The following is a 12,784-nucleotide window of genomic DNA, read 5'->3' as shown; positions in this document are numbered from 1 at the left end:
GGTTGCTCGTTTTCTTTCTCTCTCTTGCACGGCTTGAAGAACGTGAATTTATTGCGTTTGTTTCAAGATGGGACCTTCCAGATGCCTAATGTGGCACGTATGTGCCACTTTGTATCGGGAGTAAGTGGGGTGTGAACGTGTCTGACTTGCAGAAGCTAAGGAAGTTTTTCCAGGCCTACCTGCTGCATTTGAGCCAAAGCAGAGGGTAGCATTAGTTAAAAACATATTTAAATGCACTTAAATGGGCGGAATGGTCCCCAAATGGTTTAGAACGTAGAGCGTGTTGCCAAGGGAAGTGTGTTGTATTTCTCTTAATAGTTCATAGACAGCTGAATGAAATTTCAGTAAAGTTTTGCAAGTGAAATTGACCTTTAGTCAAGAAAGCAAGATAAAAAAAAGCTTACTTTGGAGCCTTCTCTTTCATTTTTGAAAGGTATGACTAGGAAGAGGGGTTTACAATTAAGTCGTGTTGTTGGTTACATTTGCAGTGTGTGATGTACAGCATTGCCATAACTCAGTGTTACTGCAGACTTGATGTAAGTGTAAGAATTGTTCCTTTCAAGCTGACAAAACAGAATACAGAATCATAGGATTGGCATGCACCTCTGAAAATCATTGGGTCCAACCCCCTGCTAAAGCAGGTTCCCTACAGTAGGTTGAGCAGGAAAGCCTCACACTTACACTGGTGTTTCCTATGCACGTTTGTAAATTTAGCTCTAGGATGTTCTTACTGAACATGCATGTGAATCTGGGTGCTCTGCGCAGCTGGAGTGCAAGGGTTAATCTAAGGATAAGGTATCTTTGTGGCACGAACAGTGGGAGTGGTGCTGAGAGGGACTGTGGTGGATTTCAAAGGACAAAAAAACATGATACAAACGTGAGACTGCGGCTTTGGTTGGTAGCAGTACTTCCCTATGATTATTTTATTCCGTGGGTTTTGTTAGCTTTATTTCCTCAGGAAGATGAGCTCAAGTGCAACCACAACATCTGCGTGCTTGTCGTGTGTAAGTCTTCCAGCTGTCAGCCAATCTCAAACACATTTGGCAGCAGAGGTCTCCCAGGTGGAATATTTTTATGAAATTTCTAAAATTAAGGAAGTTAGGTAGGAAAGAGCTCTTAATCTGTGCAACGGAGAGTTCACATAATCATTTCTGTCAAGCTGGAAATTGATGCAGGAAGTCAGACTTCCCTGGTTTTGCTGCTCACAGGGCTACTTGTGCACTTATTAAAAACTTTCTGATTTTTGGATCCTGGTATTGTTATTTGGAATCTGGAGAGCTTCCTTTGGAATGAGAGTGAGCCCCAGGTAGCTTTGATCTGTATTTCATGATATGAAGAGGGTTTTTTATTGATTGATTTGTTTTTTAATGTATCCAGGGAACTGTTAGATAGTAAATGAAACAATTGAATGATATTAAAAGTGTATTGGAATTGCCAGTTTATTTGAAATAGAGAAATATCATAAAATCATACTTAATAAATCTTTGGTGTGCTGCACACTGTGCAACAGAATTGTTTCTCAGAAAATTGCAACATGTAATTTAGATTTTTATCAATACTCGTCCTCTCTGGAGGAATATTCTTTATTCTGAGACTGACGTACTTCCTGCAACTCCAGAAGAAACTGTATTCACTGATAAATGCCTGTTGTCACATGACAGGGATGTGCATGTCCATGTTGTGGCTCATGTCAGTTCATGTGGCCAAAGTTTGCTTTAAGAACATGGGAGCTGCACAGTTTTACTTTCCTGTGCGCTCTGCCTGTGGACAAAAGCAGTATGTTTTCACATACAATTCCTCATGTTCAGACCGTTAGCTAAAAGAAACGCATTCTTTCATCTTTATCCACTATGTGGATCAAACTTTTCTCTCCTTTGAACACAGTTTGAGTAAGCTACCTTTATGTTAATTTTAAAACTGACGTTGGTATTAACACAAAGAATACTTCAAGAAATTATTGTGCTACGTCATATTAAGCAACCAACTGTGGACAGGGTGCCTTCCATGCATAGGCTGTGGCTTCTGAGAAGCCCTTCTGAGAGGTATTGTGCTTCTAGCACTGAAGTCCTCTGATAGTTGACAGAATAGACTCAGTGCTGAGAGAGAAATATAGTTTCTCAAACAAAAAAATAGGGCTTAATTTTTACCTGGAGGAATGATCTTGGGCTACGAGAAGATAGCTCATTCTCTGCATTTCTTTTAGTTTTTGTTCTTGAAGAACTAGTAGGGTGCTGTTTTACAGTGATGGATTTTATGATGTAGCAGCCACTTTAAAAAAAATATAATACTTCTTGAATATAAACTGCTTTACAGTTACTATATGGTAACTTCTCTCAATCACTGCAATCCTGGGCTGCACTGGAAGCAATGATTTAGAGCTGTAGGGTTCCAGATCATGTTATCAGTTCCCAGATTATTGTAGCAAACTGGTGAAATTGGCATTGTGTGCTGAAGGGGAAAATGTATCATTGAGAAGATGCTGTCAGCTAACTGTAGGACAGGTTTAATTTTAGTTTTTAGGAGGTCATTCTTACTGCCATTTCTACCTATGGGAACAGGATTTTTTCTCAGTAGTGCCAATGCTTCAAAGCAGGAATCAGCACCGAGGCAAGTTACAGAAGTGAGAGGGACTGCACCCTTGGGTAAAGTTAACACACATGGCTGATTTCAAGATTGGAGATAGAAATTGTAGTGATGGTAGTGTTAAAGTGAGCAAAACTTATTACTTGTGCATGAGTTTTGTTCTCTTCAGGTTTAAGTACATATTCTTTAAATGTGAAGGATAGCTGGAAATAGAAATGGAAATACCAAGCATCCCTTTCTGTTGTCACTTCAGGCAGATGTGATGCACCACATCTCACTCTTCTTAGAGGCCAATAAACCAAAGCTGTGCTCAGCTGCAGTGTGTCCCTGAGCTGAGGACTTCCCCTCTTGCCTTTTACCTGAGCCCTGCAGCCAAGCAGGGTGCTGCAGTAGGGATCCTCAGTGAGCAGAGTGTGGGCTTTGTTGACCATTATCACTGAGGGTGGGGTTTTGTTTTGATTTTTTTCTTGGCTGTAGTCTTAGGTAATGGCGTAGGATAGCAGGAGAGTGCAGGGGAAGTAATGACCGCTAAAACCTCAGACTGACATTATCTTTTTTTCAGCTCCTTGAGTACTCTAGGATGCTGCATGTGGAATTAGATGATGTTTTTGGCTGGTCCTGACTCTATTTTATCTTTTAGTTTTGTAGGACTAATGCTATTTTAGTAGTATTGTGTAAGATGTAATCAATACTGGTATCTATTAGTGTCTCAAATGTTGATGTAAGTCTTGGATTCTGATGGTGCTACTGAACTTCAGATAGGTTGCCGTTCAAATGGGTACTTCAGGAGGAAGTGAAACTTCTGTGGCTTAAGATGCATGTTTCTGTGGTTTTCTTCACACCAGAAGTCTAGAGAAGCCTGAAGAAGTTAAAAGATTCTTCAGAAGATTTGAGCCATCCTTTCTGTTCAGATTTTAGGTTGAGGTAAGCTAGGCTTAGAAAAGTAGATGGCTTAATTTGCTTCCATTGACAGTGAAGTTGTTGAGTAAATACACTTGCATGAGTCAATCTGTGTAGGTCAGGGCCTTTATCGTGTTTTTGGGGAAACTTCCAGTTTTGTGGTGTTAATGTGATATTTAAAGTCAGTCTTCATATTGGAAGACTTCAGTGGGGTTCATGTCCTTTGTTCGCATGTGCCCAAAGCACCTCCTAATCTTGTAAGAATGAGACAGTACAAGTGTTTTACTTGTGTGAATGACAGAGCATAAATACATTCAGGTCTCAGGTATGCTTGCCAGGATCAGTGGCCCCACAGCAAAACAGTGGTAGTAGCAGAGGACATGCTTATGTTCAGTCCAGCTCCGAATGCTTGTCTTTAGTTCAGTAGACCTTCTGATGCTTCTACTCTGTGCTTGTGAAGTACACTGTCAGGAATTAAATACAGACCTATGCTAAAGGTTTCAAAAATTTCTTCACCCTCACAAGTTGTAGGAAAAGACAGTGCTTATGTGAGGGTATTTAAAGAGTAATTAGAGGGTGCTCTGAATCTCTTGTGTATTGCAGTTGTGCAGTTTTATACTGTTTTGGCAGTCAGCCAGGTGAAGACATAAAACAAATTAATACTGAACAATTCTTTGTTAATAAGCTATTTTTAAGCATGGTTAGATAACAAAATTAATGTTTATGTTTGGAGTTGGAAAAAATAAGCCTGAATTACATGTAGCAGTCTCTTGCTTTTCAAGAACGTTTTATTGGAAACTAAGATCGCAACCTACACTTGTAACCACAAAGCAATAATAAATAAGCCTCCCAAGCTCTTGCGTACAGATTGCTCTACCTTTCTGTATTTCTCTGTACTCTTTGTATTTCTGATTGCCTTTGCCAACCCATTTGTTCAACACAGCTATTCTCTTTTGTCAGAATCTACCCCAGTGTCCTGAAATTGGAAGTTGCTGGCGATGCTCTCTGTGGTGCGGGCTTTCTTGATTCATATGGCCTATACTGTTTGCTGTCTTGGGCTGTGGAGACTGATGATGGACTTCTGATTATTTGGTTTAGGTGGTCTTCTGGGCTGATTTTTACTATAAAGTAAAAACTATAAGTGAAGTATAACTATAGTAAGCATATATAAGTAAAGGATAACTATGTAGTATAAACTATAAATCAGTAAAGTTATTATTGTACTTTTTAAGGTTTCTTGTGTCTCCTTTCTTCACTTTGATTCTGATTACTATTTTTCTGAATGTCTGCAGTTTGGGATTAAAACCTTATCTTAGCGCTTACCAAATGGGAGCATATTAAAGACAAAATTTACTGTGTTTCAGAGCAAAGTTTCTCAAGGTTAGTGTGTGAGAAACAGAATTAAGGATCATGAAACGCGGTCTGAAATATATTCAGGGTGATCTCCAAACCTAGGCTGTTTTTTACAGCCTAAAAATGAAAAATTTGCACCAAACCTTGTAGCAAACTTCAAATTCTAACATTCCTTAAAAATGTGTTTTTTGTATACACATAATGACTAAATTAAGGTGAGAGGGAATGGGAAGAAAGCATATGGCAGTGAATGTTTCATCTCTCTTTTCTCTTAATTTTTTGAGCAGAAAACAGAATGTGTGAGCAAAATGTTTTACTACTTCTGGTTAAAGTTTTGTTTGTTGGCTTGTTTTTAACGATATACAGCATTCATTATTTCTGCTTAGCTCTGATTTCATTTCAAGTAGTTCACTTTTCTTCATAGGTGCAGACTTACTTTGGTGCTATAACAAAGCAGAAAGCCCATCTTATATGCCTCTGGATAACTTCACTAAATATGAAGTCTTGCCATGTTTAAGTGACAAATGAAAAAACAGATTGTTTTGTTCCCTAATGCTAATTTAAGTAAGGCTTAAGCAATATCTGTATAATGAAGGCCATTCTCTACTTTGTGTAATGACAAACCAAGGTGAGTTCTGCATCACTGTTAAGAAGGCTGTCCTATAGTGCGTGACAATGGAAGGCTTGGATTTGTTGGGTTTTGTGGTGGTTTATTCTTACCTTAAATCTTAACAGTGCTTTTCCTCTTTGATGCTCGTATTCAGTAAAGCCTACTGAAAGAACAGCTGTTGTGAATCAGACCAGAAGACCAACTAAACCAAAATATCATTATTATTATTATTATTGAGAATTTATCCTGATCTGAGAAATAATAATGTCTCAAATAAAAGTTTTGGAACTTCAGTTAAAGGGGAAAATTTCAGAAGGTTCTTTCGACACCAGATGATGGTTCAGATTCTGCCTATTTCAAATACAGAGTATTCAGGTTTTCTTCCAGCAGTGGTATTTTAAAGCACATGTGTTCTTTCTGGTTTCTGAAACAAGGGATGTATGCTTTCTGCTTGTTTTGTTTGTTTTTTATTCCTCTCCATCCCCCCTATACATTCTAGGTAGATTGTGTATTAATACAATTAGAAAGTCCTGAAAGCAAAGCGAGAAAGGGATTTGTCTAACTAGATCAGATCATCTGTACCTAACTGAAAAACATGTATTGGAGAGAGAAAGAGAAATATATTACTCTCATTGTAAACACCCGTATTTAATTCTTTCTTCATGGTAAAATTAAATACTCTAATTGGGAATGTATATGGTATAAGGTAAAATATTGTTACTTCTGGAAAAAAAATGCAGATGAAGGAAAGAGTAGGGAAAACCAAGACCATTTCTGAGCTGTTACTGCTTGTCAGTGGAAATCGTCCTGAGTAAAATTGCTTTTCACAGTAGCCACGTTTTTTCAAGCCTGAAATGTAAGGGGGAGTTGTATTAATATTCTGAGTGGTGGGAAAAATAAGGAATGGATTTATTCTTTTTTTTCATTCTGAGTTTTTTAACTGAATTCTTAACTCCTGAAATAAGATGAATGAAACACTGACTCGTGTTTAGAGCAATAGAGGCTACGATGCAATGGTAGTATGGCTAGGCATACTTTTTTTTTTAAGTACAGTTCCATACTGTATTTTAAATACAGCTCTGCACTTAGAACACAATTCATAAATCATAGTGATTCAGGTTACTCTTATCACTTTAAAAATAGCTTGCTGAATAATTATATATATTATATAATTTGCTAAAGATATCGAGATCCTTTTTCATTTTAGGAAGTATTTCTTAGCTCATGTGCTGTAGACCTGCCATAGAGCTAATTGGTTCAGGCTATTATGATACACAAAAAAAGAGAGAAGTGGTAGTTTATAGATGAAAACTTCCTGAGGAATGTGAGACTTGTTTGTACAAAGCTAGCACTTTTGGATTACATTTGTTCTATCTCTAGTGTAAGTCTGATATACCATCTGAATACTATTTACATTGGGTGCGTACCTGCTAAAACCATGTCCAAACTAATACAGGGCAATATGTAAACTGACTTCTGTTAACAAACATGACATCTTGATTGTGTATGGTTATTTTAAATAATTACTTTAGCTTAGTTTTAGACTTCTGCTTCTTAGTTCTTTTCCCAGAGAATGAGGTTGAGTCTTCCTAGTCAGTGAAATCTGTAGACTGTAACTACATGCTAGGGTTGGTGCTAATCTTGCTAGCTTTTTGCCAGTGGCATGGATTTTCTGTGTGTGTTGTTTAATGCAATAATAAAATGTCCTAGTGGCTTCTTTAAGGTATGTATAGATTTATTAAGCAATGAAAGTCCAGTTTACTCACAAAATAGGTTTTTTCTTCCCATTTTATGTTTAATGGCATTTGAATGGAAATTGTGCTTGAAATTCTCATGAATAACTTGTGTTATATTTTAATGTGCAAGTTATAAGTATGTTAACTTTCAGATAAGGTTGTAGAAGGTGATTGTTGTAAATGGCAAACATATTATATTTTATGGATTTATTTACAAAAAGGAATGTTAGCTTTACTTTGTTAACCATTTTTGCTCACCAAAGACTCAAAAAGGTGAGAATGAGTGGTTCTAATACTTAAGTTCTTTTTCTTTGAAAATATAAACAAAAATCACTCCTCTTTTGATTATGTATTGACTAAAAGTATCTCAGATTTTAGTGAACCAATATTTTATAATATTAATTTGAGTGGAAATCCTGTACATTTGTAATAAAATATTTTAGTTAAGGTATGTAGGTATTCAAATTATACTTCAGTGTGGTTACAAATGAACTCTGCCTAGTTTGAATTTGCTTAAGATCTTGGTAGCTAATATAACTTGGGAAAAAAAGTTGGTTTTAATATTGATTTTCCTAACCATAAATTTACTATTATTTCTCTTATCAGTGAAGTCACTATAAATATATGTTATAGTTAAATATATGTATTTGTCTACTTTAAATTCTTAAAAAAAAAAAAAATAATAAATGTGATCAGAGAGGTAACTTTTCAGTGTGTAGTCAGCTAGTATCTGACTGAATTTGTCTGTACAGATCAATTATACTTTCCTTTTGCTCTTACATGAATACTCAAAAGTTAACATTACTGCATTAGATGCTGTGTAGTGTACACAGGTGACCAAATAATTCAAATAGTCTGAATCAAATCATTCAGACTGTTGGAGTAACCTGCCAAAACTTTTGAGCCAGTGGACTAATGACAGCATGGAGATTTTTAAGGAAACCCAAACTGTACTGATGGGAAGTGGGGAAAGTTCTAAGCATTATTGTTGCATGAGTTATTGTAGCTTGGAAACCATGCAGTTAATCTGTTGCTTCTCTTAATCTAGTTCTTAGACTTGATGGATTTAGTTTTTTTTAATCAGTTCCTGTGAAACTAGAAAGACAAGGCAGGATGCATTAAATGGTACCGTTCTGCTGTCAGAAATTCAAATGGAATTTTTTTCAAACTTTGCAGTGTTAAGTAACTTTTCATAAGCTTTAAACCGAAATAGAAATATGACTTTTTTTTTTCCATTGTTGAATTGTTCATTGAATCAGTTGTGTGTTTGGGTGAGGTTTTTTTGTTCGTTTGTTATTTAGGCAGTAGAGAAATCTGAATCTGTTTTTCATCCACAGATAATCTTAGTTTTGCTGTTTTAGGGCCTGATCTCTTTCCACATTGAAGTCAAGTGCAGAATTCCTCTTGACTTCAAGGTGAGCTGGATTAGCTTTACATAAAAGGACCAAATTGTCCATAGGGGTAAGTGGAGGCAACTGTATTGAGGATAGACTTCGCTGGAGTGTAAAATGAAGGCAGAGAAGTGAGGCCTTCCTTTACAAGCAGTGAAATAGGATCTGCTGTCTGAAACAACTAGGCTGATTTAGCAGTTGAATCAAAGAGGTTTTTACCTTTTTCCGGTTAGATAGTATGGTTGAATAGTTTAAAAGTCACTTACTTTTGACTACCAATACTTTACAGCACTAATGCTTTAGCACCTGAAAGCCAGAACTTGTTTATGAAGTATTTTGCGTGCATTATGTAGGAATCAGGAGGAGAAAACTGGAGCACTTTTACGTTAGCAAATGTTTAAGCTCTCTGCCTTTTCAGTAACTACATACAATTTAAATTCGATGTGCTTTTTATTGCAAGTTGTAAATGCTCAGGGGGGCTTAGTTTATTTTCACTTGCTTCCTGTTGCTGCAGCACCAGGTTGCGGGCGCTTCTGGGGGTCTTGCTGGGATAGTTGGGGAGAAGAAAATGCTTTTACACCAAAAGCTGGGCTGAATACGAGTCTGTGTCGGGGTACTCTAAGTAATTCGTGGACTTCTACAGCAGACAGCAGCGTCTTTGGCTTTTTTTTTTTTTTTTTTCCCCGCTTTTCGCAATGGTATCTGCATTGTGTACACGCGGAAGGAAGTATCATCAGTTGATAATTCACCTCAAATATAGTGATTACTTATGTAATCCGTGTTACACTTGTAAAATGTATCATATGTCAATTTAGTGTATCAAATTCTTCTTTCAATGCTTCTAGTATCTCTTGGGATCATGAATAAATTCAACAGTCTCCGGGACTGTTTTGGCCCAAGCACTCCATGGCTTTCTTGTATTGTGTCTTTGAAGCTTCACAAAGGAAAGAATGGTTGGAACATTGTAATCTCCTTAGAATGAGTATTTAAATGCTCTTCAACGTTCTTTTATTAACATTTCACATGCAAAATAAAATCCCATCAATGGGATGAATGCAGATCTTACCTATTTAAGCTTTTGCTGCTCTGCAAAAATAAAAATTCCACAAATCCTAACCGCTGTTGCAATATTTAGCTGGTGTGGAGTTAAGTGATAAACAGAAATTCACTGGAGTGTTTGAGGTACTAAATTTACAAAGCAAGACAGAAAAGGAGCTTTAGGATTAGTCATAAATAGGAAGTTTATTGAACCACCAGCTTCTTCCCGGAAACATCCTGTACTTTTGTCGTCTTCAACTAGCTTCATTTATTCACAGTCTTAACTGCTTTTTGGTTTTTAGAAACTCTTGCTGCAACTTCTTTGTGACTAAAGCACATTGTCAATCATCCCAAACCTCCCCATGCCAGCCAACTGTCCCCTTAATGCAGCAATTCAATGGAATGAATAGGGCTCATACTTTAAGGAGACAATTGGCTACCAGAAAGAGTGCCAAGTTGATTTAACTTTGCACAAGTGTGAAAGAGTTTTTAAATGGATGCTGTCAACTAGTGTTGGCCTAAGGTTACAGCTGCCTGGAAATTGTTATAATCTTATTGGGAATGCGTCCAAATTTGTTTAAAATATTTTAGTCAACCAGCTCACTGCAACGACTATTAATATCCTAGAAACTATTGTTAGGCAATCATCCTTGGTCTATCAGAAGCATAGTAGACATGCCCTGGCCAAGTGTACAACATGGCTTTTGAAATTGACTTCTTTTTTTTTTTTTTTTTTTTTTTTTGGCAGTACATCACTAAATTGTTGAAAGAAGCCAGGATTCATGTTGTAATCTGCTCTTCTAGTTCAGTGTTATGCCACAGCTTGTGTTTGAAGCACTTAGTCAGATGTGTAATATGGTATAAAACCACAACTGCAGCCTGCCATTACTGCAGGCATGTCCAATCAGCTGCAGCCCAGCCCAGCTGGCAGTGCCCAGCACCATCATGGCAGCAGCTCTTCCCACTGAGCAGCCTAGCCTTAAGCACCAACCAAACCTTAATGTGATGCGAGTCCCATTTGGGCTGAAACCAGGGCATGGGGGGCAGTGCTGCGCCAGCCCAAGTCATGGCCAGTAAGGTTATGAGCTTTGATTCATTAAATGCAGCCCTGTGAACAGCAAAAAGTATTCAGCTGTACTTTCCAATTTGATAAAGGAATTTGAGAATGCATTTCAAAATTGGGAAAAAAAAAAAAAAATCATTTTTTGGCTTATTTGTGACTTCATTTTCATTTGGCATAAATACATTACCTGCCAATTTTCAGATGGTATGTGTAGAGTTGTAATCAAAAAATGTGACCGTGTCTCTCTACTAGCCTTCAGAAAGAAATACCTCTCACTTCACAGCCATGCCTCATTCATGTCACTGCTTTTGGGCAGTATATGCATTTGTGAACAACTTTGCAAGGGTAAAGCACAGGAGGAGAAAAATTCCATCAGAAATCTGATGTATACCTTGAGAGCTCACTACAAATTGCAGTCACTGCCATCAAACCAGAGTGATGCATTAGTTTCGCAGAAGCAAGGTCATGTATCCCACAAGTTTTATGGTTTTGCTGCTTTTTATGTTTCAATAAAGAGTTAAAAAACAATATAGGATTTGTTATTTTCTATACATTTACTACAGTATGTATTTCACAGAGGCTCCTCTGAAGGTAATGCCTCCCATTTTATGATGCTGGCTCACAATGTCAAGGAAGATGTTAGCAGTAGGGTAGTAGAGACTGCATCTTCTGTATATTCAATGAATATAAAGATGTTATAATTATGAAATAAACAAGAGAGTTTGGCAAAGCAGATTATAATAACAAAAAGAGAATAGATAGAAAGCTTACCACTATCCTGGGCTTGCTGCAAAACTTGAGAGGAGGGATCTTCAGAAGAGATTCTTCTCTACTGGTAGCCAGCTCTTAAGTGGGTCTAGGAGAGATGGAGCCAGGCTCCGTCCCTTCCGGCAGCCCAGGTGAATTGCCTTCACCTGTGTGCCTGTGGCTGACTCATTGCTCGCCTCAGGTGATCAGTCAGAGGTTCAGGCAGTTCCCATACACCTTCCCACCAGTATATCCCATTACATGTTGTTGCTGAGTGACAGATGGCAGCAGAGGAGCAGTCTGACAGAATCTGACATGAGATGAAAGGGCATCTGACATGGAAGTGCATATGGAAGCAAAGGTGTGTCACTGAATTCCTCCATGAGGAAAAAATGGCACCTATTGACATTCATCCACACGTTTCTAGAGACCAACCAGTGGCTGTGAGCATGGTGAGGCTTTTCAGCAGTAACAACTGCAACAGTGAATCATCTCCACTAGTACAGATTTTTATGAGTGCAGCATGCAGGCTCTTGTTCATTGCTGGTGAAGTACAGAACTAATGGTGGTGACTACGTGGAAGAATATTGTTTTATGGCAAAGAATTTGCTCTATCAAATAGCGCTATTGTGTTATTTCTAGTGATTGTATTTCCCTTGGAAAAAATGGGAGGCATTACTTCTGGAACAACCTACATGTATGCAGTCCAAAACAATTCCTCTTCACTCAGTGTGGTTCAGGCAAGGCAAAAAGTTGGGCACCCACACATTGCTGTAGGGCTTGCAAGGCTGATGTACCATTTAGCCACACATTTCCCGTTTTATCCAGTATGTGGAAACCTTTAAAATTGGTTGGGTTTTTGGAATACTGTATCACCTCTTTGCTGGCCAAAGGTTTTTGATGAATTTTTAGTGGTTGAAGGGATGTGTACTTTCTGGGTATATGTATTGGGCAAGAAAGGGTGTACAATGCAAAACCCTATTTTTATTGAAGGTGCTTTTTAACACAGTGTGTGTCATGACAGTGCAGTCTGCAGGGAAGACAGAAGTTGAAAGAAGTTAAGGAAAAAACACAGAGAAGGTACTCCCTACGGTTCCTCATGTCTCTATTTTTGGGAGCCCAAGGAATCTGAGAACAGGAACTACTACTGTCAGGAACTTGACAGAATGTGGGAATAAAACTAGGGAGGATGTGTTTAACAAAGTGCTTTATTTAAAGGTGAGAAAAATTCTTAAAAGGCCTGGTTGTCAGACATATGCCTGATAAACTTGACTTTTCCCAACAGTTAGGCATGTTTGGGATGTTGAGGAGAGTATTTTTGTTTCTTCTCTGAGTTCATTCAGTCGCTACAGCTGCAACAATG

At 37.8% G+C, this 12,784-nt stretch overlaps 1 protein-coding gene across 1 annotated transcript in view; it reads left to right on the top strand.

Moving 5' to 3' along the window:
• YES1 (YES proto-oncogene 1, Src family tyrosine kinase) overlaps positions 1 to 12,784 on the top strand; it is a 52,185-nt gene that overhangs the window by 745 nt on the left and 38,656 nt on the right. The window lies entirely within an intron of this gene.

This window comes from Lagopus muta, chromosome 3, assembly GCF_023343835.1.
Source record: "Lagopus muta isolate bLagMut1 chromosome 3, bLagMut1 primary, whole genome shotgun sequence".
In the NCBI taxonomy this organism is placed as follows: domain Eukaryota; kingdom Metazoa; phylum Chordata; class Aves; order Galliformes; family Phasianidae; genus Lagopus; species Lagopus muta.
The sequence above is the reverse complement of the archived record's forward strand: the minus strand, read 5'-3'. Positions and strand labels throughout refer to the sequence as shown.